Source organism: Ambystoma mexicanum, chromosome 2p (genome assembly GCF_040938575.1).
Source record: "Ambystoma mexicanum isolate Mex_15411 chromosome 2p, UKY_AmexF1_1, whole genome shotgun sequence".
NCBI lineage: Eukaryota > Metazoa > Chordata > Amphibia > Caudata > Ambystomatidae > Ambystoma > Ambystoma mexicanum.
In genome coordinates, this window is record NC_090923.1 from 1,239,946,411 (window position 1) to 1,239,972,367 (window position 25,957).

At 43.9% G+C, this 25,957-nt stretch overlaps 1 long non-coding RNA gene across 1 annotated transcript in view; it reads right to left on the reverse strand.

Annotated features, from left to right (window-relative positions):
• Positions 1-23,089, reverse strand: part of LOC138567379 (uncharacterized) — a 33,442-nt gene extending 10,353 nt beyond the window's left edge. Inside the window, exons 1-2 of the long non-coding RNA XR_011302188.1 lie at positions 23,022-23,089; positions 22,809-22,877 (exon numbers count right to left, since the gene is read on the reverse strand). This is a non-coding gene — a long non-coding RNA (uncharacterized lncRNA). The remainder of the gene's footprint in view (positions 1-22,808; positions 22,878-23,021) is intronic.
• Positions 23,090-25,957: the final 2,868 nt, after the last annotated feature.

Sequence of the window (25,957 nt, forward strand, 5' to 3'; positions counted from 1 at the left end):
GTGTACCAAACTCACGAGAACGGCCATGCATCGCTTTCAAACACAAGACAGCCTTTTACACAATGTAAACCACATTGTTATTGGAGAGGAGGGGGTTTTAAAGGTCTCCTGCCATTGCATGGTCTAGCTTTTGTGATGCATTATGCATACGTTGGTATTATTGTTGGCTAAACAGCTGCCATACGAACCTTGCCTAATGCAGTCTGCGAAGGGAAACAAACGTTATTTTGAACAGAAGAGCTTTTCGGAATAGCTGAGTCGGTGATGTTATCGAAATCTGAAGCAATGCAAAAGGAGTTTTGAAAAAACCCGTAAGGAAATGGAGACCATTAGGCAGTGAAATACATGCTATTGACTGGGGAGGGTAGGGTAGGGGGGGGGAGGGAGGGGGTGTAATGGATAATTTAATCAGAAAAGAAAAGACAAATCGGTTCAGAAGTTAAGTTATGACTAAAATAAATGCGCTGTGTTGAAGGGGTGCAGGGTTGAGTTCTAAGTGTATAAAAGACATTTTCTCGCTTCCCAAAATTGACTCATCGCTTACAGCAAAATGGTCTCCGAGATATGACCGAGAAACCCCGTCATCTCGATAAGGAGGCAGGCGAGGCAGCTCTAGAGAGCGTGGGGTCGTCATCCCCGACCCCCTGCTACGGCAGCTGACGAGCCGCGGCACTCAAGCACTCATTACTTCATCACGGATGTGTCTGAAGCCTTCCGCACACAGCACATAATGGCGGGTATGATGGGAACTCTTTTCCTCCCAATGTCGAGCGGGAATGCCTTTTTTTCCCAAGTTTGGAAGCATGTACTAGGAAACTTGGTGTTTTATTAGAAGGAGGATACACCTTAGGAGACAAGGGCTGTGGTTAGGGGGGACAAACCTGCACAGAAGATGATACAGTCGTGGTGGTTGTAATTTGTCATTAAAGTTGCTACATAATTAGCCAGCTGTGACAAAGTCCCCCGCTGGGCTCCATGGGCATCTAATGGGGGTGACCAAGGATATCAGGTGCATCCCCCCAAGCTAGTGGATAATAGGCCTGGGAGTGTTATGGGGAGGTTGCAGAAAGTCCTGGTTACCTTGCAACTGTAGGTTTTGTGTTAAACCTTTACAGGTAAGAAGCATCTCATGCTGGTTGGCGAGTTCTTTTTACTCACACTAAGACACACCAACCAGCGTGAGATTCTTCTGACCTATAAAGCTTTAACACAAAACCTACAGTTGCAAGGTAACCAGGACTTTCTGCAATTTTCCTACAAGAGGTGCTGGGTTAACCTCTTCCAACCTGTGACCTTGCAGATACCAATTGTAAACAGCAAAACACATACACAGAACGCAGCACAGGAGTGTTCAATATCTAGAACCCCTTCTACTCCATGTTATGGGGAGGGTCCACTCGTCAATCACACTTAGGGCTCTTCTCCTGGCAGGGGACAGTCGCATCAAACCAGTTAACTACATGGCCCTTTTAGCACGACAGCTCCTAACTAGGAGAAGGAATACTAAGAAAGCATTCATAAAACCCTTTCCCCATGACAAAAAGGGAGCATTTTCTGCATTCCTGGCGTGGGGAAATTCATGAACATTTCCCCTTTAAGAGACTTGCACGTACTGAAAAGGAGGGAGATCTCTTTGCCCGTGAATAGCAAACACTCTATCAGACATAGTCAATTTTCATTTTTCTCCGGGGCTTACTCTGCTGACGAACACAAGCATCAGAAGAACATTACATTCCCCTGCAAGACTCGATCATCAAGCCTGCGCACACATTGACGGCCCACTACACTCCCCTGCACACACTGATGCCACAATCGTGGCCAGGGAACACCCCTCAAAACCTTAATGCGAGCAGTCACTACAGCAAAGGAAGGAGCATTCAAAATGGCAAGTCAGTCTTTTAAAGTCTTGTCCAGACACCAAAGCCTCACACCATACTCAGGTGAACTAATAAACCACAGCCATTCAGAGGTCCATTCTCATCCCCTTCCAGTGGTGCACTCTCTCACAGGAATCCTAACCCCAGGGAAAGGGCACATGGCGAGATAAGCCCACGCTTTCAGCCAGGCAGTATATCAGTGTTTAGTGCAGCAGATGGTAGCAGGAGTTTGGGGGAGGTTGGGGAGTGTTTGGAGAGAGCGGAAGGAGCATGGATGTGGAATCTGGAGAGCACAGGAGGAGGTAAGGTATTAAGAGGTGGTGGGAGACTTGTTGGAGGTGGCCGAGGAAATCAGGTGAAAGCTTGAAGGAAGTAGTAAAGAAACCTCAGGAGAAGGTGTTAAAAGAGGATGAGGTGGCCTAGAGAGGCCATAGCAAGTAAGATTAGGAACCAATGGGAGAGCGTACTTGGCCCGAGGCAAGGGGTAAAGGTGCAACCCTGATCTGAAGGAGCCAAACCCACCGTCGGAGTAGGAACAAGTATGTGGTATCACTTCAAAGTGGAGTAGAGAGAGGGGGGCAAGAGAAGAGGCTATCCTATCGTTTGAGTATTTCTAATTTGAGTTTGACCCAAAATGAGTCCTTTTGTGTGTTGAATAAAATCTTTTTTAACTCCAGAAGTTGTGTCTAAGCTCTTTGTAAACCCCACTTGGTTAGTTGACAAAGGGTGTCCGTTCTGGGGCCTGTAAAGGCTATTGTGGTTGCCTATCTAGGACCTCCAGTACCTAGAATTGAGGTTGTCCGAATATCTACTATGGCAGCCATACCTATGAAGGCCGTCCCGTACTCAGCAAGGATTGATTAGTATAGTGTGGACTAAGTAGACAGCCCAGCCTGTGGCAAGCCAGCCAAGTTTCCACATGCCTTAGTGTAGAGCTACCTGACAGAACTGCTGGAAGCATTGCTCTCAAATAGGGCCTAGTAGTGTAGTACAGTATTGATGTTAGAGCTGACATGGTGGACAGTGTTAGGTAGTGAAGGTACTTCTATCTAATCATAGAGGGTCATTACGAGTTTGGAGGCAGCCATGGTGTTAATAGCGTGTCCTGGTCCGTGGTGTCGGAATGGGGACTTACCGGGACATTCCGACCCTTGCGGACCCGGTAAGTCCCCATTCCGAAAACCATTCCCCATTCCCATTCGCGCCCCCATAGGGCTCAATGGGAATGGGGAAGGAGCTAATAACGGGCCCACAAATTGTAGGCCCGTTATTAGCTTCATGGTCCCTTAACGGTCCCGCTAAGGGTGGCTGGTAAAACCAGCCGGCCCTAGTGGGGCCTGCTAAGGGACCTCGGAATGCGGCGGTAGGGGGTTAACACCACCGGCATCCTTACCGGTGCCGTTAACCCCCTACCGCCGTACTCGTAATGACCCCCACTGTAAATGAATCTCAAGTGAGGTTATTTCGGTAAATCTTTAATAGCAGCACTTCAGGGTGAACCCAGGAACGGACAGCACAAAATCCCCAAGTAAATACAAAAATGTGTTTACCTGCCCCTTCAACAGCAGATTGTGTAACATTCTCAGTGGCATGACTTCAATGCAGCAAACAGGAGATTGTATAACCTCGCTAAAGAGGGTTTTAACCTTTCCAATTAGTACAATGGTTCTCTATGAGGATCCAGGCAAACCTAGACACTCAAGGTGATGTTAGGAATACAACCCATCTCCAGATTGCCCGAGGACGCATCGCATCAAGAGACCAAACCGTTAGCCAAACGCCCCACCAAGACCCCAGCCTCTCCCCTATGTACCCTACACACCAACAGTCCACTCGCCAGAGTCATACGGCACCCAACAGATAACGGAATCCCCAGAGACATTCCAATTGTATTGTACTGTATTATACTTGTCATTTGTATAACGCCCTTTTCCCATCAGTGTAGCCTCAATGCGCTGTTAGTGGGAACCCCCTTGGAGGACCCAAGTCCAAAGTGTTGAAGGTCATGGAGTGTGATTAGGATGCATGTGCATTTGGCCAAAAAAGGCTTAGCAGGGCTGGCCAGGCTCTGGTAGAGAGGCAACCGAAGCGATAAGGCATGTGGATGGGTGCTGAGAGGAGTAGGGGTTGTGTCAGTGCTAGAAACTCGCTATGTGTTCAGCGTGCCCAAATTTATCGTAGGTCTGCGCTGCATTCTGCTGTCAGAGGTTTTGAGGCATAGTCTGGTGTAAGTAGGAGGAGAATTATGTGAACAGTACAACCACATTGTTTTTATAGTTCTTGCTGTATACTGATGTGTATGGATAGAAATGCCTGCGGCCATCAGAGTGGTGTATTATACGTACCTTGCCGCCATTGATGGCGTTTTGTAGTTAGGGTGCCCTCTCAGTTACCTGGCTTCTTCTGTCGGTTCTTGCGTATGTGATAAAAACAGTTAGCAGCAATGACAGTCTACACTCCGACTATTTGCCCTAGGCACACTGCTATTAAAAAAACTGGGACTATGCCAGAGTACTGCAGCTAACTACCGACCGATCACTAATACTCAATTTCTTTTAAACATTTTAGATCGTTGGCTTATATTCAAATCTCAGCACCTTTGAATGAACAGATGTCGGGATTAATCAGGTGGTCAGTCTCAACTCAGGGAGTTCCCTTTCCATCCCAAGCAAGGTGGCGCACACCAATAGCGCTTATACAGATTCAACTTTAGTGAGGCCCTCAACCCGTCTCGCACCACCCTAACAAACACCCTTTGTACCACCAATGGGCTAGGAACCAATCCGGTGTATAGTAAGAATATATATATTTAAGGTTTGACAAAATTGAATAACGACCAAACATCAGCCACCAATGCTGTGGCACTGCACAATATTAAAAATTCAAATATCTGGCACCAATTGGCTAATGCCGGTTTAACGGCCCTTCATTTGCGATATGACACAGGTAACATATATTGAAGTTGGCAGTCACAATATACCTCAGATTTCTTGCAAATTAATCAATAGGAAACATACAAAACACAGTAATTTCTTAGTTTGTCCCAATATGCTTTACTCCCAGCAAACCCCACCATTCAGGCATCAATTGGATATGACTCCTCTGATTTGAATGCAAGGTCCATAGAGTGGGAACACAATGGAAACATCGTTTTGGCTTTATTTTGAGAAAGGCAATGTTTGAGAAAGAATCTCAATGGGAAACTCGTTTTTGCTTTTCTTTGAAAAGCAAGGTTTGGAAAAGGAACTCAAATGGGGAAATCGCTTTTTAAGATTTTATTTGAAAGGCAAGGTTGGAAAAAGGAACTCAATGGGAAAATCATATTTCAACACACATTCAAAGGACATGCAGTGCTTTGGGATTCTGGTTTGGGATGCATTCTAATAAATGGAAAATGTCGTTTTACCCCCTACCCATTCACTTGAAAGGTAGAGTTTTGTATTACTTCATTTGGGGTTCAGGACTGCCTTTCTGGACAGGAGTCAGGGCTTTCAGAAGGACAGTCACACAAGTCTTTATTGTCTATACTGGCTGTAGCACACCGGGCATGACCTTTGTTAGTTTCAAACTTGAACAACGATCATCCCATGATTTTCTATATGGGAATTAATTGAATTAACTTCAATTCAATGCGCTAAGGATTTACACAGCGTCCTCCCACCCCATAATTTAATGGAAAGGATTAAGGCAGGTGGTTCCCAACACATTTCAATTTAAACGGATAGGATGATTTTCTATAATGGAATTAATTTGAATTAGACTTAATAAAATGTGACAAGGATCTTCCCGGTACCACCCCGTACCCGCTATGCGAGATGGAGATTAAGGCTTCCAGTTTCCCCTTCACACTTTTGATCGTATTTAGATTAATCTACTTACATGGGAGGCCTCGATTATGGGGCAACCGGGGAAACAACAGCAGGGCTCCTCTGAGGACAGCACAGATCTGATCAAGGGCTTCAGTCAAGGATTTTCTCCTGCACCCAGACTTCCTCTGGCTTCTCTGTTGGGGTCCCAGCTAGCTTCTAGATTTCCCTGTCACTGTCTGCAATGAAGGATTCAGGCCTCTCTGCTAGATGTTCCTCGCAAGAGTCCAGCAGTAGACTGCCTCCAGGAATACAGTGATAAAGCCCTGTTCTGATGCAAAATTGACCTCTTAAAGGGCTGAGGACACTCCTACATTATGTTAATGTTAATGTTAAAGGACATTTGTACCGTGCACTATCACCACCAAAGTGGTCCCCTGGCGCTCTGGCGGCTCTGGAAAAGGGGTGGAGATGGGGGTGGGTTAGTGGGAATAAGCTGGAAAAGTGTAAGAGAACAGTGATGTGCTGTTGGCAGCCGCAGCCCGGTGGGTCCGTTGGCTGGGCTTGGGGTGTTTTACGGTCCGTAGTCGTCGTGTGCTGTTGTGCAGGTCTATGTGTGTTTTGTTTTGTTGTTGTATTGTTGTGAAGTTTGTGCGGATTGTTGCGTTTTAGGCTTGTGGTTGTGTTTGGTTAGAGTTTGAGAGGTGTATGCAGAGGGATGGAATTGTTAGTTGGTTGGTTAGTTGGCATTGCTGTCCTTGCAATTATGGCATTCCATCTAGGTGCGGTACATGCTGACATTCACATTTCTATCTAGATGCGACGCAAGCTAGGGTTCAGAATTCTAAGTGTGGTGCATGCTAAAAGTCGCATTTCTATCTAGATGCGACACAAGCTAGGGTTCAGAATTCTAAGTGTGGTGCATGTTAAGAATCACATTTCTATCTAGATGTGACGTGAGCTAAAGTTAAGAATCCTGAGTGTGGCACATGCTAAAAGTCACATTTCTATCTAGATGCGACGCAAGCTAGGGTTCAGAATTCTAAGTGTGGTGCATGTTAAGAATCACATTTCTATCTAGATGTGACGCAAGCTAAAGTTCAGTTCTCTACATGTGTGGCACTAGCATATGCATCGCAAGGCAACATTTAAAATCCAATTACAGTGGTCACAAGTCTTCCTAAGCATGTATTGTTTAAGTCTATGGCAGTCTACGCTATGGAAGGTAAGGTAGAGTGACAGGGGCTTTCTGGAGTAGAGTAATTGCTCTACACCCCACCCATGCCACACTCACAGTTTGGTTGGTGTCTGGCTTCATTGGCTTCCCCTGTGGACACCTGCAGAAACATCTTGGAACTGCTAATGTAGGAGCGGCCCTTGTCCTTGGGGCCCTTCGCCGACGGGTCTGCCAGGCAGAGGGGTGCCCTGAATGTCCATTATAAGGTGTGCTGGGCCAATCAGGTCGGGGGAGGGAGGAAGGCGGGCTCAAGGCAATCAGGAAGCATAGAGGAAGTCCTGCGTGTGGAAGGCGTTTGCTGTGCTTCCAGCCATGGTGTATTGGAGAAATTAAGCAAACAGGGCTGGGGCATTGGTCTGGGCTCTGGCCACTCATCTAGGCATGGATCGTAGTGCAATTGAAGGAAAGAGGGAGCCGTGAAACAAGGGTTACACGCGGGGCCTGGAGGCAACCCGCAACACTGGCCTGGACATTTTGGGACACACAGGGTCAAGATACCCACGACTGCTCACCTGAGGACACCGGATGTAAGTGGCGTTCCCCATGGTGCAGCAGTGCTACGGTGCATTGCTGGAAGGCACCCGGCCAATCACGGTTGGAGGGAGGATTGGGAGGCAGGCAGAGGGAGGGGAAAGGGAAGAGGGAGCCGTGAAACAAGAGTTACATGCAGGGCCTGGAGGCAACCCGCAACGCTGGCCTGGACATTTTGGGGCACACAGGGGCAAGATACCCAAGAATGCTCACCTGGGGACGCCGGATGGAAGTGGCGTTCCCCACAGTGCAGCAGTGCTACGGTGCATTGCTGGAAGGTACCCGACCAATCACGGTTGGAGGGAGGGTTGGGAGGCGGGCAGAGGGAGGGGAAAGGGAAGAGGGAGGGGAAAGGGAAGAGGGAGCCGTGAAACAAGAGTTACACGTGGGGCCTGGAGGCAACCCGCAACGCTGGCCTGGACATTTTGGGACACACAGGGTCAAGATACCCAAGACTGCTCACCTGGGGACGGCGGATAGAAGTCTATCATATTATATCATAATTCCCACGGTAAGGATTGGCTAGCACTCTCTGTTCACCTCCCACCAAGACGCCCACTGGCTGCTTCTAGGGCCAGGAGTTGGGGGTGTGCATGTTGTAGGCTGGGGAGGAGTAAAAATACATCATTTCAAAATGACAGGTGGATTTTAACTTTTTGGGTTCTGAAAATCTAACAACATGGCAGCTATGGTAATTTTCCAGATAACTACTTCAATATATTTTAGAATTCTACATTTTATGGCAAGTCGTACAATATTAATTTTATTTCATCACACCCTTCCTGGGTGGTGCAATTGTCTTCTGTGCTTTGTGACTGCTCTGTAATAGTTGCAACTCTGACACTATATACTTCCAACATGCCAGAATCATGATTCTGATCATAACTTAAATTACATCCATCACACACATTTTGTTTTTATATGATCCTGACGGGCTCTTTATACCCTTTAATATGTATCTGGGCTTGGCTCACTAGGACATACGATTCTCTTTTAATTAAAGAAAAGGTGGCCCAATGTTGAACATATGGCAATGTATTATATGAGAGGCAGTTTCACATTCAGATCAAATCCAAGCAGGATCATTTTCACCAAACCACATGACTGGGACATCTGGCTTTCCAGCCCATGTGATTCTGCCTTCGCCTCCTGAGCTTCAAAGGTCTTTGCTTGGAGCTAATGCACAATTCTACGGGGCGGTTTGACCTTAAGGATCCTTTCTGTTGGTCATGTTATCTGTGTCGCTGCAGTTCCGATTACTCTCTCATCATTCTTTGTATTTTTTAACTAACCAGGCCCGCTTTTCCTGGAGGTCCTCAGCCAAAGGTCTTGAGGTCAAATTTTCAAAGGCACAGACCTTTCAGGTCAGCAGGGAAACACCAGCTGCATGCACACTTCAAAAAATACAGCTTTAAATCGACAAGATGTGCGTACATGTACCATTTTAGCATTATATCTAGGCCTGCTGTTCATAAATACAATCTTTCTTTTCTACTATATTAGAACAGAGGTAGATTCCTTCTTGATTCAATGCACACGGAAAGGCCACATTTAACATAGGGAACCAGTGTTCATTTATGCAAAAACGAAATAGGCATTTCTCTTTACATGCTGTCATTTTGTATGAGGAAAATATGTCTTTTATTCCTGATTAAAGCAATCTGTCACTTGACTTTATTTCTTAAATGTCAGGCATCATTCCTCCTTTTTATCTTCCAAATGCACACTGTTTCCATTGAATAATTTTTTTCCACACGCACTGCTGCAGTTTTACATAATTTCTTTCCATCTCACTAGGCCTTATGACGAAATCACTATATTGTACCGGCTTTTATATTTCAGTGGAACTCCACATTAGCAAGCTTCACTCTCACAATAGGGGCCTAGCATGGCCTCTCCATCTCCATCGCTCTGGAGCTGCCTTTTTACCCCACACACATGATTTTAAATAAATGACAGTCTGGTTTCAGGCAGGGGCACGGGGCGGAAACAGCATTGCTTTATTTGAAATCAAGACTGTTACACTCAATGGATAAAGGTCAAATTGCTTTGCTTATGCTTCTGGATGTTTCTGCAGCCTTTGACCTGGTCGATCATACTTTGCTGGTTACCAGGCTTAAAGAGGTGGCTCACTTCTCAGACGTTGCTGCTCTCTCGATCACCTCTTTCTTGAGTAACAGATGGTGCAGGGTTTACAGCAAGGACACAGAAACCCTACCTGTGCTTTTGGCCTACGGTGTGCCGCAGAGGATCTGTTTGTCCCCCTCTTTATATAATGTTTTCACGGTTCCCTTTTTTAACCTATTGGAAACAAATTGTGTTGCTTTTACCAATTACGCAGATGGCACACAATGTGTCATCCCGTTATCCAGTATATAAATGGAAGATGAAATAAGCAATAGCGAAGTATATGATCTTATACAAACATGGATGATGGGTAATGGTTTAGCAATCAATAAAGAAAAAACAGAGTTGATGGTAGTAGGGACTGAGAATAAAATAAGAAAGCTTGGCGCAGACTACAACAGTTTTTCAGTTTTTCAGTAGCCGGGTATGATATTGCAACAAAGAAGAAAGTGAAAACGTTAGGGGTTGTTTTAGATCAGAACCTGAATATGCAAGCTCAAGTAGGCAACTTGGTTTCATCGTCTGCCTATTATATAAAACTGCTAGCACAACTCAGGCCATATATCTCTCAAGCAAACTCTGAGACCGTAGCAAGGGCTATTGTTGGGTCAAAAGTTGACTACTGTAGTAGTCTCTTAGTGGAAATTTCAAAATTAGAATGCAACAATCTTCAAGTTATTCAGAATAGCGAGTTGAGGGTCATTGCCGGAATCAAATGGAGAGATCATATTTCAGACGCTAGGCGTAATTTGCATTGGCTTCCAGTCGAGGCAAGGAGTCACTATCGTTTGTTACTGATCACGCATAAAATATTCTCGGAATCCTTGCCAGTCTATCTGAGTGAGGTGCTGACTGATAAATCAAGTGTAAGGACCATTAGGTCTAACCAGCTCAAGACGCCGGCAAGACCATGAATTGTGCATTTGCTAAAGCTGCACCCAGGACATGAAACACCCTGCCACCAGATCTAAGAGAACTGAGTTCTACAGCAATATTTAGGAAAAGGCTGAACATTTTTTTTATTTTGATAATGATAGTTTATATGTTAGGACTTTTCTTGTCCATCGTTTCTGATCTGAGTCATTCAGTCTGGCTCTTAAATGTTTGTATTTCTGTCATGTTTTTGTCACATATTGCATGTTTCTTGTGCACCTTTAAGCCTCAGGGTCCATGGTGCATGTTATAAATGGATTAAAGTAAAGTAGGGGCGCATGGGTTGTGCTTCCAGATTCTTCTAAGCGGGTCGGATGGCGATTCTACCCCGATGTTGAATGATTACTGATCATTTTAAGGAGGTACCTTTACCAAGAGATGCCCATCCTATGGTTCTTATTTGCTTAATACCTGCCTATCCCCCATTCATTTCAGTTCCATGCTGAGATGATTCTTGATTTGCCCGCCTGTGGAGGTGTTGCACAGGCCACTCAACCTGGCCTGCTGGAACGGGATATGTCCATGGTGGCCCAGCTTCCCATGCATTCCCTGCAGTGCATCTCAATCTGTAGGATTGCAGTGGTGATAGCAGTGGTTCTATTACACCACTGTGCTTCTACCACCAGTTACCTGTTTTCTGTACATGCCTGGTGCAGTCATTCGTTAGCCATCTGATAACACATATATGAGTTTGGTGATCCAGCTAGAGGCACTTGAGGGAAGGTAGGGCCATGATAGGTGTGTGGTAGCGTGTGAGAACTGGGCCACCGAAAACACAGCCGGCACCGTCAGGAGTTTGGAGGTCGGCATGGCCTGGAAAGAGTGTTCATATACTCTGGATTTTAAGTCTTTTAGTGGGGTTTTCATGACAATGCAGTAAATAGCAAGGTTTTCAGTGCTTTCTTGGAGGCGAAGTAGTTTTTGGTTCAGCAGATGTGTAGAGCAAGAGTGTTCCAGATGGTGGGCGCAAAGATAGAGAAAACTGAGCCACCAACTCTAATGGAGTGTTGCAGTGGTATAGCCAGGAGGAGAGCAGAGTCTGGGGGCTGGCAGTGGATGAGTTTGTGTTGAAGGAACTTGGGTCCCATGTTTTGGAGGGCTCGTGTGTGAAACACATGGGTTTGAAGGTTGCTTTTAGGCTAATTGTGAGCCAGTGAAAAATTCTGAGTGTGGGGGTGATGTGTTCTCTGGGCGAGGGTGCAAGGAGCAGACTGGCTGCTGCGATTTTGGATATGTTGAAGTTTCATGAGCTGGCGTGCAGGGATGCAGAGATAGTAGGAGTTGGCGTAGTGCAGGCAGGAGTTGATAATGGCCAGTATTGAAGAGACTCTGAGGGTAAGCGAGGTAAGGAAAGATTTGTTTTAGGATGCGTGGGTGAAAGTGGCAGGTTTTGGATACAGAGTTTACGTGCTTGGAGAAGGATAGGTCTGCGACCATTTGTGCATCAAAGAATTTTGACCGAGGTGGAGGTAGCAGGTGGGTCTCCAAGGGCAGCAGGCCATGGTAAAGGTTGGTAAATCAGAAAGGTTTTGCTGCATATTAGGATATGTGTTTTGCCCGGGTTGAGGAATAGGTGGTTGTTAGTCATCCAATAGCCTCACTCTAAGCGACATGAGGTGAGGTCGGGAGGAGGGGCGGCTCGGATTTTGGTGATTTTTAAAATGATCTGTGTATCGTCTGCTTAGTTGAAGAAGGTAAGGTTGTGAGAGAAGATTAGGGTTGGCAGTGGGTTTAGGTAGAGGTTAAAAGGAGTGGTGAAAGGGAGGCTCCTTACGGCAACCTTTTTGTGACTGGGCGGGGCGGTGGGGAAGAAGAACAATTTCTGAGTGATTGAAGATGAAGGAGATGATACAATTAAGGGCAATCAGCGTATGGCGTGGTGCCTGCCTTCAAGATGACTACCCGCCGGATTCTAGCCAGGCAGTCTCTGGGATGTTGAACCGGAAGAGGAAGGGAGCGAGTCACATACATAAAAATCACAGACACACCTTGCACTGCGTCTTTGCAACAGCAGAAATTCCAGGAGAATTTCAGCAACTTGGAGACAGTAAGTTTATATTTAGTATTAGGGCCATTTAGGAAGACTAAAGGTATTCATAGTGATGTAATTTAGTTTAGAGAAATTATGTTGTTGTATGTAACTTTTCATTTAGCCTAGTATTAAAGTTATTGTCAATAGCAACAAGGGGCAGGAGGAGCAGAGTGGAGTGCTTATACAACTCCTCCCTGCTACAGTAAATGGTTGAACCTTTAGGAGTGCCATTAACTATATCTGGGGACTCATTACGACCCGGCGGTAAGGGATTACCTGTACCGGTAAGGGCACCGGTACCGGTAATCCCTTACCGCCCAATTCCGAGGTCCCTTTGCGGGTCCAGCTATTAAGGACGGGACCCCAAAGGGACTGTGGAGGTAATTACGGTACCGCAATTACCGCCTTCTCATTCCCATTGAGCCCTCTGGGGGCTCAAATGGGAATGGGGAAGGGCCATGGTGAATGGGGAATTACCACCCCCGCAAACCTTGGAATGGGGTGGTAATTCTGCCATTCATCATGGCAGAATCGGTAGTTTACCGGTGGCAACCATGGCGCAAATAGCGCCATGGTTACCGCCCGGGTCGTAATGAGGCTCCTGGTCTGTACAAGGAGTACTTGCTGCAGGTCATACTGCCCGGTCTCTCTTCACAAAGGTAAGACTCTTTATCCCTATTCCTCCACCTCACACCCACCCTATTCAATATTAAACCTGTATCCCCACATATTGAGTTTTTCATCGCATTCATTTTACCCCCAGCCTGGTGCCATTCTCGGCCCTCCATCTCGCCCTTCAAGTGTAATGAAGAGAAGGACACATACCAAGACATGCCTTCCCAAACATACGAATATTCCAGGCAGTCAGATCGAGGTTAGTCAATGATCCTTGCTTCGTTATATCTGAGAAGGTCATTGATGGGCTTGGCTGTTTCAACATCCAACATCGAACCAACACAGATGTTTATTTTTAATACAATTAAGACTCCTACTTCTCTACCAGCATTCATTTTAAGTTGAATAAAATCAGTTCTGACCTCAGAATTTATCTTCTGCCGCTTTTGTAGACCTCACTTGGCTAGATGACACTACATACATGTTATTCACAATTAAAAAAGGGGCACATTTCCTGGCCTTTAAGGAGCTGTACATTATGTTTGATTAGGACAAAAGAAGCTGAATCTCATGCATACTACATGCTGCGGCCATCAATCAAGATCTCTAAATAGTAATGAGTTAAATTCTATTTTCCACTATGCATTTAAACTTAAAATCCTGTGGAGGATAACCAATTCCAGGGTAAGAGTTATATGCTTGCAGAAAACCTAAAAGGTGTCTGTAAAAGTTGACCACATTTGACATTCATGATTGGATGTGGCCACAAACCTTTTTTGCCAGATTTGGGGAACATACATGGACAGATCAAAAGTTACAAAGGAAAATATGTCCTTACTTTTGTAGGTCAAACGTTAATTTGCAAACTCTTATAAGGATTTTCCACAGATACCATTTGCATTTCCATTCCTATGTTGACAAAACACAGGTTGACATTGAAACAACCAACGCAACTGGTAATTTTTCTCATTTAGAATATTGTTTATCTGAAGTTAGACAATGGATGTTTTGGATTCAATTAAATCGCTTCAAAGCAAAAGTGATGTTAATGGGGCCCCAACATTTGTTCACATACCATAACTGTGCCCTTTCCCCTCTGACTCTTTTCGGTTTGCCAACTTCCTTTTCTAGCAAGACTGGGAATTTGGGGGTGATTTGGGAAGCCAATCTTTCTGTTAGTCGTCAGATGAATGATGTAGTCAGATCAGCATTCTTTTCGTCTCAGTCTACTTAGAATCTAGATGGGCTCTTCATTATCTGCATGTGTGGGCTCTCTAATCAACTAAGGTCTTGGCTATGTCAATGCTCTATAGGCTGCCATTTTAGATGAAACTCATGAGTCCTCTCAAGGTCTTCCAAAATTCAGCAGTTCGTCATTTTTTCAGACTACTCAAAAGAACCTCCATTTCCCCATATCGCCTTTCCTTACACTGGCTTCCGGTCTGTCAACTCATTTCATTAAAGCTTTTATATTTGGTATACAAGTGTATTCATGACCTTGCCCCAGTATATCTTAGTTCCAAGATTTTGCCTTTTAGCCAAGGGGGAGGTCTATGTTCAGTGAACACATTGTTGTTGATCATCCCTCGCTCTAGATGCAAGCATGTGGCATGGCATCGAGGAGAAGCAGCACCAGAGAAGGACTAGTAAGGTGATGCAGAGGAAGGGAATTAGAGACAGGAATCTCAAACTGACTTGATTTTACAACTGAAGAGAAGTGCCAGTTTTACCGACTGCTCCTGAGAAACAGAGTAATGTCTTCATGACCTATAAGAAGAACTGTAGGTGGACCATCACGCCAAGTGGCAAGCTGAAGGAAACCCAGGGAGACTACCTCAGATTCCGAGTACCAGTGTTGTATCCTTACCCCTTGTGGACTTTATAAAAAGGCCCTCAAAAGTATAAAGAATTTATGGAGCAGAACATTATGATATGATATATGAATATATGATAAGTCGCCTGCATACAAGTGTTTCTAGACGTGAGACATTGGTGATTTCAATGGCTTATTTTGGAGACTCCCATTTAATTGTTTGTTAGATACCATCAGGGTTGGGAAGGAGTAGCTACCCTGACGATTCCAACAAGGAAACCTTTGTTTTGGGGCTGTTAATTATTTTCTGAAGGAGTTTGTTTGAACCGAGTTATGAAAACCAGAAGAAGAAATCAAAATTGATAACTTTAGGGCAAAGGAGTTTAGGTTGAGGTTCTGTTTACATTATCCGTTTGCCACCTATCCTCAAACGTCCCTAGGATTAGATAGAAAGTACATTAGAACCATACACCAGGCTTGGTCTATCTGATCTGTTGATCCATGATATGTATGTGTTATGGTGAGTTTAAAAATTGCATCACTAAAAACCTTTCTACTTGAAATGTGAAAGCAGAAGAGGACATTTCAGCTAATAAGACTCACCAGCCACAGAACCAACGGGTAGCTATGCCGGGAGGTTCACATCCAGTTCAAAGCCACTGTTCAATGTTATATATTATAGCGTGGCAATTGCCACCTTATAGGCAAGGAATGCACATTATCTATTGCTAATAACCTTTGACTTGTGGACATATGTGGATGAAATGTTCCCTAACAATTGGCTACCATTTCTCCCTCTCACCTCCACCCCCAAACTTGAAATGTTGAGGCAAATGTGTGCAATGATAAGCATTGAAACTGATCTGATAGACTGACTTGAGCCAAATAAAAAACAGTTGGGAACAAAGCATCCGTGCAGTCGTTTTTTACAAACATGGTGTAGAAGGGGGTGCCCCGGCACAAAAACACTGTTATATATCTACCATGTGCATTAAAGCACTAGGAAATTAAAAGTTTAATTGTTTTTGCCTCGATGCAAGCACTTACCGTGATAATCCCATGGGAGCAGAAAAAAGAAAAGCGCTCAAAATGCTGTTTGCAGATGGGAAAGTGGAGGGTTCACATGAGGAAGAATGTGGGGGAGGTGAAAGTGGAGCAAATGGTGAGTTAGACACTTTGGGTAGATCGAGAAAAGCCTTTTTCAGTCAGATCATTTTCCTCAGAAAGAGAAGTGTGTCAAGGGAAGAGAGGAGAGAGAAGGTATATTATGACAGTGCCATGGGGCACTTTGACAAAGTAAGTAGACAAGGGGCAAAAGGAGGAGGAGTGATTCACACATGGATTTGGAGGGGGCTGTGGAAAAGATTCAAATTTTACGCTGTTTTCATCTTCCCCATTAATGAAAAGACTGTGTTTCTGCAGGAACCATTCTCCTGGGAATAGAAGTCCGGGCATGGTTTTCACAGATATGTTACAGCACATGATTCTCTGGGAAAATCTTGTGGGAATGGAAGAGGGACACGAAAAAGGGGGAAAAAGAGGGGGTAAACAAAAAAGGGGCAACACTGCCCAGGAGGCAAACGGGTCACGGTTATTCACCCCAATTGGTGGATACTGGCCACGGGCTGTGGGGCATGGGTATTAACTACTAAAGGGGATATGGCCTATAGTCCATTAGCATAATTGTGGAAAATTGGCCACGCCATGGCCAATGTTCATGGTGTCTTGGGAAGGGAGTAGGCACACTTCTGGGACCAGCCAACTTACCATAAAACACCCCACACTCCTGCTCCCAGGTTCGACTTGGTGCTATAGCCATGAACTAATGCCAGAGAGAACAAGTCAAGCATAAAAACTTAGCATTTATTTAACAATAAGCAGACTAAATAAACATACAGCAATTTTAGTAAAATGGGAAGAATAAAATGCAAGTTATAAATCACAGATATTTAGAACACAGTCTCATTCATGTTCCCGCTCAGCTTAACGACCGGCCTCTCATCTCAGGATGTCACCCCTCTGGTCAGACTCTGCACTCCCTGCACCCTCCTGCTCCGGTCAGCCCTTAAGTGAGAATGTGGCAAGCAAGGAATGCCGCTTAGGGGCAAATCAAAGCCCGGGCACCTGCACAAGCTTGGTACAAGCCCACGGGAGAGTCCCTCCTTATCAACGTATGTGCAATTTTTATAAGGTTGGGCTGCCAATCAGAGTGACGAAATCGTCCAGAACCTTCCTTCATTGCAAAACATGTTTGTGCTGGTGGAAAAACCCCACTCAATATCGATCCAAGGCCCTCCTACCCCTCCCAACTGGGAACACACCTGCAAAATCTCTGGTATGTCTCCTATCAGAAGTGCTTGGGTCAAGCGGTTTATCTCTCTCGTGTGAATGAGTGCCTGTTTATTAAGAATGGCAGAGCCACTGTTGCGAAAGAAAAATGTTTCAGGGGAAGCTGAAACCTATGCATTGCAATTAACCCCTAGTGAGCAAGCTCTACAGGCCCCGCACTCTGCTAGTTAGTGTCATAGTATTATAAGACTGGCCATCTAGGCGCTATAATGCTTTAATACTGCAAGCCTCAATACATGCCACTATTAGCTACTAAACTCAGTCCTATGTTCTGCCTTTGCGTGCTATTCACTTGTGCACAGTGTAGTTAGCTCAGCAGGTTTTGCACCTGCGTATCATTATATAAAATTCCACCCCTTAGAGGCCTGGATTGAGTGCTGCAGACTATTGAAACATGAAAGATACTCATACCTTGAGGAAAAGTCCAGTTAAGCATGTTAGTCAGCTCTGCATCCAAGGGTAATGTAAAACAACCTATTCAAAAATGTATAAAATGTGGGTAGCGACATCTAAAATAGCCACAAACTGGTCTACGAAAAATACTTGCAAATTACCTTCTAACTGATCATTGTTAATAAGCAGAATGTGGTTAATAATAAGGCAATCTGGTGTTGGTCAATCTAAAAGAGATATTGCATCCATGTGCAGTCACTAGCTCTAGGCCTGGTACCCTTCCAGTCTGAGGGCACACCCACCCCTGATCCCCGGGCATACAAGTGTGACTATGGGTTGTGTAATTCAGGCATTTCAGACATTCACCTCATATTTATGGATCCCACCAGGCACTATCTAATCTTATGAGCAAGATTAACAAATGGCCACAAGGTCTCTAAAACAAACAGTTTGGCAGCGTGGAAGACAAGTGTGTTTTGCCGTGGGTCTATTGCATTTGTAAGTCTTTCCTCACTTGCAGTTACATTGGAGCTGGACCTCTTCACACTCCTTATCTGCTTTCCCGTACAAATTCTGCTACATCGCGATCACGCAGTGCGGAGTGTGGCAGACGAGTGTGGTTTGCCGTTGTTCGCCGTCTGAGCCAGGACCTGGTTCAGAGGACTCGTTGACTTTGAGGTATCATTTTGTTTCGACTGCCAAACCCCCTCCCATTGTGCTTTGTGACATTGAAGCTTCAGTGTAGTGAGTGGGGTATGAATTTATCTTTTATAATTTTTTGCAGCAGTCTGTTTTTCCCTGTGAGAGTTCCAGCTTGCTCTCTTTTATTTCGAGAGACCTGGCAGCGACGGCGGGCTGTAGTAGCCTTTGAGCCGCCAGGCTCAGAATCTGAACTGTGAAAACAGTTAGTCCAGCTGAAAACAATTGAGCACCAATTGTCGGCTCGGTGAAGCCTGTGAGCTGTTCTCTCACGTCGTCATACACAGGTTTTCTTGAACTACCTGTTTGTTCCTTTATTGGAACATTGAGAACATAAAGAACATTAAAATAGTCTCGCTCATACAATCTACTAGCGTAGTTCTGGGAGATGAATTAAAGGCCCCTGAATTTGACGAATCCGTGGGTCTGGCAAAAATGTAGGAAATCTGGCCAAATGAATATTTAAAGGATACCCTAAAGGCGGTGGCAGGTTTTTCCCACCAGAAAGCCATTTTGCTATGGACAATCAAGTTCCCACAAGCTCGGATAGGAAGGAACACACACATCTCGAAGCAAGAGTTACTTCTGTTTCTACACCAAATCCTCTTCTCTGATGGGAACTTTATTGTCAAATTTGGAATATACTTTGTCTGCCACCACTCTAAAAAATACCATCTCCGAATTTTTCCTGACACGAAGATCCCGCAGCCTGAATGATGTTGCACAGGCTGGCATGGACGCCTCCCCCCCTCTCGGAGGGATGATACAAATCTCAACACGTTTTATGGTGAGAATGCACAGGGGAAGTGGGACAAGAGGTATACCTCCTCGGTCCCCCCTATTTCCTTGGATTCATCCTTTGAATTAAACACCATCTCAGCCCTCATGGAGTGGTGAGGGAGAATATTCGATCGTTTCAGCATAAGGAAACACAGATGAGCAATGATCCCAATGATGCAGCTCCCACGCTTTCTGCTTTGAATTTTGCTTTGACCTCTTTGGTCAAAGTATTTGAATCCCTGAAAATGGAAGTACAACATTCGGGAATCATCCTTGAACTAACGAAGGGCATAGATTCCAGTGAAACTGCGTTGGTAGCCTTAAAATCTGCTATCAACTGTTCCATGGGGGATACTTTAACAGAGATTCGGATGGATTCCAAACAGCATTAAAAAAAACTAGACTCTCTACAGAAGCAGTGGGAGGGTGTCAAGGATGAACCTATTGTCCTCAACAAGAATTTGGGTCAACAAATCCTGGGTGGTCTTTGCTTGCACCATACGAGGTGTACACTGGAATTGGATAAACCGACATGCAAGGCTTTGGATATTCAAATGGATGATACTCCTCTTTCTGCCTCAACCCTAGAGGAGTTTGTGCATTTGGCGCAGATCTCGGAAGAACACTATTTAAAAAAACTAAACCCAAGCTCCTCGCCAATAAGGGAACAATCACGGCAGAAGGATACCAGAGACCCAGCACACAAGGCAAATGGTGAAACCAAAAAATTGTGGAAAAGGCAGTCCACAGCCTCGAGGGAGGGTCAGGTGGCCGTAGAAGCACAGGCTAAGAAGACTAAGCATCAAAGAAGTAAAAAAACCAGAAACTCGGAAATCAACCTGTTTATTCGTAAACTTAAAGGAGTTCATCCAGAAGAACTGGGGAAATCTATGAAGGTCGGGAAGAGTGCCCAGAAAATGGTGAGTGTGAACCCAGAAAAAAAGAGAAAAATAAAACAAATATATCAATCATCACATCAGAGGACTCTAAATTGGAGATCACACGGATAACTGTGGGTATTTAAACAGACACACGTAAAATGGGTGTCAAAGTGTCAAATGAGGCAATGGATTGCCCGGTAAGCTTGCCTGAAAATTTCAAAAACTTAATTTCAGACAGCTCTGTTGCAGTTGAAAAGGGAAGTATTATGATCCTGTCTCCAAAGGAAACATCCGCTTCCCTCAGTATCAACATGGTGTCCAATAAGGTAAAGACATCAGAAATATCAGCAAGCTCGGTGGGCTCACAGAAACAAGGTTCTACTCATTGGGCCTGCCTATTGGCTCATTTTGATTTTCATCCCTCTGCTCAAGGCAAACAATTGCAGGGTATGATTCATAGAATTGTCCCTAAATTGTTTATTCAAAGGGTGGCAAACACAAACTCAAGAAGAAGGCCCTTAAAAAGATGTTTCCGGACTTAACTTACTTCACCTCATCTGACATTGAGTCTATCCGGTTTCCCCACTCTCCCTTGACGGACACGGTGCAAGTTGGTGTGAAATCGAGATTGGGTCTCAATGCAATCATGGCAGCCGGAGCAGATCTGCTAAGACTGGGCTATGAGGTTTCACTGGAAATGCCTACTAAAACCAAAGTTTGTAGAGACTCTACACCTAATGATAATCAAATAAGGTAGTATGATATACAAAAACCGGAACGGATTCCAAATGTATGGGCCCTAGTGTCAGAAATTGTCTCTCAAATGTTATTAAAACTGGGCTTACCTGAGAAGCCACTCTAACTAATGAGCATGTCAAATTATTAGGATGGAACACAACGGGTTCCAGGTCATTTGGCAATGACTTGAAAAGGGCTTATGTTTTTGATAATTTGGACTTTATTGTCCTTCAGGAGACATGGCTTAGGGTGGGTTTCAGGGTGGATGGTTTTCAGTTTACCATCAACTGGCAATTGGTGAGGGGGTGGGGAGACCCTCGGGGGGTCTCTCGATAGCATGTCAAAATACTGGATTTTTTTCTGAGATGTTGACTAATACTATATCAGGGTATATTGGCTGTCAAAGTGGAATTGGGGACTAGTGGCTGTTGGGGCAAATGGATAATAGTTAATATTTATTGGAACCCTTCTTGTGCTACCCTCCTCTATTTTGAACACTCATGGTCAGATTTACTTCTTGGTTTCTCAGATTATTGTTCCTCTTATGAATTGGTTGTTTTGGGAGACCTCAACTCGCAAAGTATACGAGCTGGGGCCCCTGTGAATTCTTCATGTAAATTGCTTCATATAGGACTGGGATCGGTCCATGGTGAATGGGAACATGACGGGGGACCTTCCCCCCGCGAAAACACGGAAGAGGGATGATAGCTACTCCACAATAGATGACCTATTCCTTTCCAAAACCCTATTCAATCGATGTGTTCATTTCTCAGTTATGAATGACTATCCGAGTGACCACGAGAACTTGGAAGACGTTTTCAACCAACAAATAGCAACACATGAACTAAGTGTTAACAACGGGAGGAATAGAGTAGGTAGATTCCGTAGGGGTGGGAGGGATCTCAATAAGTTGCTTAATTTCACTATTGACTCCTTGTCTGAAGTTGATTTAAAAACATTATGCGAACCAAAGAAATTTGTAAAGTTTCTTTGGGACCTCAATCCCCCCTGTGAGGCGAGTTTGCAAACTGTTGTCAACCTTAATCACCATTTTGATGAGAAGACCTGGGTGAAAAAAAGGGAAATGAGGAAGTCAAGGAGATTGCTAAAACAAAAGCACAAAGGACAAGCAGGAGTATCTGAGGCAGGCTAGAAACCTAAAAAATAACTATAGGAACTGGTCTACATTCCATAAGTGAAATTGAAGAGTGGCAGAGGGTGCACAGCTCGTTTCACATATCTTTATGGGATTGGTTTGCTTAGTGCTCGCTTTAATGTAATGATGCTTAGTAGGGTGCAGCCCACTATGCAGTGCCTCTGTGCTGGGCACTCATTATAGACTGTAAAAGAAAGGACCTAGGCTTATTTAGCCATCGGTGTGGGCCACACACCTGTAATTCCCACTGGGGGTTAAATCACTTGTCTTTTGTCTTTGGAAACAATAAAGTCTAGTTTCAACATTTTTTTCATAAATACATTTATTCATGAAGATTTTCTTGTTGCTTGTAATGACAATTAGTTAAACATCACCAATTTGTTTAATGCCGATTTGCTGGCAAATGGAAAACCCCATGGCTAATGCATTTCGGAAATGTTTCCTTCTTCAGAGCCGGGTTTCACTACATAGTATCACTGTTAGAGTATTCATCAAGCGTAATGCATGCATATATACGTTACAAATTTTGCAAAACAGGGTACCCACAGGTAACAGACATAAACATAACACAGAGAAGAGAGAACATATCTGACTGTCAGTGACTTTTGCAAAAAGAGCTGCATGTTTTCCATATTGATTTGTTAGTGTTAAACCAGATATCGTGATTTTAAAACATCACTGTTGTGATTTCCCTTTGGTTATACCATGGTTATTGTGTGTAGCAAGTCCTTATTATAAAAAAAGTTGTATAGTACCGTGTTAATGAAGGTGCTTAGACTATCTGTAAATTATAAGATTGTGCCTGGTGAGTCACCCTCCTTCCCCCTGTCGTGGCACTGACCTGATGGCAGATGGTTTCACTGCTCAGGATCAGCGTTGGAATTCAGAATCGGTATGCGTTCTCAGAACACTGCAAGAAAAAAGCATTGTGACGCTCCTAAATCTACATCTCTGATGGCCGTAGATCGACTAATCTGCTAGTCGCTTAACTGTGTACAACAGAGTAATTGCTGCAATTCCTCTGTTAGCCTGTTAGCCTGCTCTCTACGCTTACCTTCAAAGCGCATACCGCGCTGATGTGGTTCTTGCTCCAGTGGCGGTCGGCTCAACTCTGAGGTCCTGTCACTGTGTGCAAGCTGGGCGTTGCCGTGGCAACGTTTGTATATAAAATGGCGGCTCGCTTTGAAGCGTGCCGGCCATATTGGTATGCACAGGATACTGGTGGCTGTGCTAAAAGCAGCATAATTACGATTCCTTAAAGATGGATTGAAGTGTATGGGTTAATTATGTGCGGGTGAGGCTAATATGCTACTTGTTAGGATGGTACATTTGATTCTACTGTAAAATGATGTGTTTTGGAAATGCGTGTGAGTAACACGCATATATATGTGCATGGAACAATAAAATGCCAATGATGAAAAAAAGGGGCAATATATGCAGGATACTTATTCGTGCAGTCGTGGTAAATTGTGGTGAACTTTTGATAATGGTGGATGTCTAAAAAAACTAAACACTAAACACAGAATACATTTTTTGAAAAATGCTGTCTTGCTATATACTTCATGATTGAAGAAGAGCGGCATGTTTGTTGGAACATATTGCAGCAATGTAACAAAACATTGATGAATAATAAAAAAAACAGTGTATCTTATTGACAATACTACATACTAGTAGTATCATGATGTATGTTACTTGATTACAAGAATCAAACATGGACATCTCATGGCTGATAATATTCTCAAGACATGATGTATGTATGTGATAAAGAGGAACTTTCTCAAAACGAAGTAATCAGCTAATAAAGCAGTACATTGTGGATTAATTGACACAAAAAACACAAAAAAGAATAATCTGGTGTGTTATAAGAAGCAGTTAAGGTTAAACTCATCATTCATTCCTCGCAGTGATAATGCTTCGAGTCTGTCAATCCAATATGATTCTCTCTGTTGTCTTTTTTTCTTGATGTCCATAGTGGTACTCTCAACACCTGGAATTTGATTTGTGAAATATTGTGCTTTTTTTCATTAAAGTGCTTTGCCACTGCTGAATTTGTGTTTTTAATTCGTATACACGATTCATGTTCGTTAATGCGAATTCGCAGTTTAAGGCCTGTTTCTCCCACATAATACACCCCACAAGGGCAGAGTATGCAGTAAACACAGTTCTCTGTATTGCAGGTGGCATGGCATCTTATTGTGATTTTCTCTCCTGTGTAAGGATGTGACACAATGCCTCCTTTTATTATATTATTGTAATTACTGCAATTTAGGCAGGGATAAGTGCTGGTTCTCTTTGTTGAGTTGCTTCTTCTTGGTTTGTCATCACGTGTGTTCACAAGCAGGTCTCTCAGGTTGTTGGATCTTTGGTAAGCAAATATTGGTGGGTCGGTAAAAAGATCTTTTGTTCTCTCGTCTTTGGTGAGGATTTACCAGTGTTTGTTAATGCACCTCTTTATTTGCATGCTCCGAGTTGAAAATTTGGACACATATACCAGTGATGGCGATGTTGACTTGTTTTTAGGGGTGAGGGTGCTTGTTCTTGTTTTGGTTGCTACTTTTTCTGTTGCCGCTTTTTTGTCTTCCTCCGGATATCCATTATCTTCCAGTTTCTTGATCAATTTGACTAGCTCTTGCTCGAATTCTCTCTGGTCGCTAATAATCCTTTTGAGGCAAAGCATTTGTCCGTAAGGTAAATTGCGTAGAGTGTTCTGAAGATGAAAACTCATCCGATGTAGCAAATTATTTCTGTCTGTAGGTTTGGTAAACAAGGATGTTATCTGTTGGTTGTGCACTTTGACATTAATATCAAGATAGTGTATACCAGGGTTTCCTATTTCAGAGGTCAATTGTATATGGTGGTTAATGCTATTGATATATTGAAGGAATTCATCCAATGTTTCTCTTGTGTCCTGCCATATACCGGAAATGTCATCAATATACCGTACCCACAATTTTAGTTTATCCTTCCACTGTGCTTTCTGTAAAATGTGGGTGATTTCAAATTGGTACATACAATCGTTTGCGTATGACGGTGCCATGATTGCTCGCATGGCAGTACCAGATGTTTGGATATAGTAGTCGTTCTTGTATTTGAAGTAAGAGTTTGGTGAAATGAAAATCAATAGGGACAGAATAAACTCCTTGACTGCCCCTATCTCCCCTTCTCGTAAGAATCATTGTCTGAAAACTGATAGGGAATCCATGTTGAAAGCAAGCTCTTTGAAAAGCTCACACAATTTCTGGAATATTGTGAACTCACTGGACCAGCCTCATAAAATGATACAAGATGGGGCAATACAGGAAATGGCATGGGTTGATCACTTTCTAAAACTTTATGGAACAGAAAAACCCTCAATGGCTTCCCCTGCTAATGCAGTAATTTGGGAATTAAATGCTTCTCAAGATGTGATAAGAACGTTGATCAAAGGATCTTCAGCTTCTACAGTAGCTGGTCCCAATGACCTGAGTAATCAGATCTTAAAATCAGACCCAGACCTTTGGTTTCGATTGCTGGCAGCACTCTTCAGTAGAATAATAAGTACCAAACAAATACCAGAGACATGGAGAAGGGCCATAATAATTCTGCTCTACAAAAAGAGTGACCGTTTGGCTCCTTCCAATTACCGTCTGATCAACTTTTTGGACGCAGATGGGAACATTTTTGCTGGCCTGGTTCTCAACGATCTGGAAGAGTGGGCGAAATACAAGGGTATACTTTTGAAACAACAGATAGGTTTTTGCAGAGGCCTTTTGACCTCTTTAAATGGACTTGTCCTGAGCACTGTCAGTTGCTGGTCCTTCTGTAAAGGTGGAACTCTGCTTTATGGGTCTTGGATTGATTTGTCACAAGCGTTTGACACAATCAATCAGGATCTGCTGTGGGGAAAGCTAAGGAGCTGGGGTCTTCTGGAAAATCTGCTTGCCATATTGATCGAAATGCATAGAGACTCAGAATTGAAAATCAGACTGGATAGATCGGGAAAGTGTCTAG